Source organism: Glycine soja, chromosome 19 (assembly GCF_004193775.1).
Source record: "Glycine soja cultivar W05 chromosome 19, ASM419377v2, whole genome shotgun sequence".
NCBI lineage: Eukaryota > Viridiplantae > Streptophyta > Magnoliopsida > Fabales > Fabaceae > Glycine > Glycine soja.
In genome coordinates this window covers 11,552,088-11,553,842 of record NC_041020.1, presented here as the reverse complement: position 1 = coordinate 11,553,842, position 1,755 = coordinate 11,552,088, and the positions used below count along the sequence as shown (strand labels likewise).

The following is a 1,755-nucleotide window of genomic DNA, read 5'->3' as shown; positions in this document are numbered from 1 at the left end:
GATTCTTTCCGTGCCTGGCCTACAAAAACTTGTGAAAAGTTTACAATGTCCTCCTCTCTTTGTTTTCTTGCACACAGAAAACTCTGAAGTAGGCAACTTGCAACTTTCCGGTACATCATTAAAGAAGACCATCATAAGCCAATCTTGTAAGCAATAATCAAACTGACAACTTTCCAAAGCCAGCTACTAAAGAGAAAAAAATAAAGAAATCATGCACTATTAAGCAAAACATAGAATTTAATAAAACTTAACTGGAGATTTGCAAGGGTTCTTACATAATTCTGATTGGTTATATAGTTCCACATGAATTTGTTTCCTGAGACAGACATAATGAAACAAAGGGTTAGTACTAGGATAAGTTTCCTCTATCTTAGAATCTAAAGTTTCATACCAATTCAAAGTTCCTAGATCAAACAACAATATGGTTTTTCTTTATGCGAGTTTGCGTGGAGACAATTATGAATGTATTGCAAACCACTCATAGTGTGCCTGTTAGAATGTCAAAGAGTATTTTCATCATTTAGTTATTCTTTACCTCATCCATCAAATGAGGCACTTCATTTGTTTCGGGAGATTCCAAAAGGATTTTATCTCAATAAAAATTGGAATGTCAAAATCCTGAGATTCAGGTACATCTAACATCCTTGGAGTTTCCACAATTTCAAGGCAACCTGAGGATTGAGAAGGGATTAGGGGAGTGCCAACAGCTTAAGGGAATTACGCATTTTCATTTTATTTTGAGAATAGGAGTTGAAGGTCAGAGGAAGAACATGGAGAAAAACAATGTTAGTAAAGATAGAAGAGCTCATAAACAAAAAGAAAAAGAAAGGTGATCAAATCAAACTTACATAGTGCACAGTAAGTAATGGGAGATTCTCTCTGCCTCTGTACACAGTGTGCAATAAGTAAAGTATGGTGGCATCCTGTTGGAAAGGGAAACGAACTATGTCTTTTGCACTCTTTATGCTCTTTCTAACTATATACCTTGAAATTAAACAGCATATACTAGTATTAGTAAAGAGCTGAAGATAAACAATAAACAAAAAATACTTGCATAGATAAAATGGAAGAAACATTATTCTTGTACCACTTATAATTATTATGGAATGCATACTTTCTCCTTAGAAAACAGCCCAAATCCCTCAGTTTTACACACAAATTTTGTTTCACTTAAAAGTGTATTACTCAAACAATAGAATAAGATTACATTTACTATAAAAGTAAAATAGTGAAACAATTTTAATATCTTTGTCTCTAAGCATAACTTCTTCCAGAGACGCAGTATGAAGAAAATTACATAATCATTAAGCTTCTAAAGTCTAACCTAATAAAAGCATACCTGCCAGCATCTTCAGGTTCATCTAACTCAAAAGCATCCAACTCAAATCTTTCTGGTTTAGTAACAGGCATACACAACGTTTCCACACATACTAAGCCTTCCTTGTTGATGACAAATTTGTTGATTTTGACGAGAACCTCATTACAATCTTCAAGCACATATTCAACCTTTTTATAGAATGTTCTGATAGTGCCAAAAAGAAGTTAGCCAAGCACTCTGTAGGATAGAGCATCAATTTCTTGCAAAATCTTGTCTGCAGAAGGTAAAAATGAAATGAAAATAATGGCAAAACAATAGCATATATCACAAATCTTAAAATGATTTCACAGAAGAATAAACTCTTAAAATAACATCATTTTGTTGGCGGCTAATTGGCTATTCGCAATGACTGTAAGACTTCTCAACAATAATTGTTG

General features: G+C 33.4%; 1 long non-coding RNA gene across 1 annotated transcript; it reads right to left on the bottom strand.

Annotated features, from left to right (window-relative positions):
• Positions 1-1,543, bottom strand: LOC114399485. The gene is made up of 5 exons (XR_003663744.1): positions 1,340-1,543; positions 849-984; positions 536-671; positions 276-316; positions 1-186 (listed from the first exon to the last, which is right to left on the bottom strand). It is a non-coding gene; the product is annotated as an uncharacterized LOC114399485 (long non-coding RNA).
• Positions 1,544-1,755: the final 212 nt, after the last annotated feature.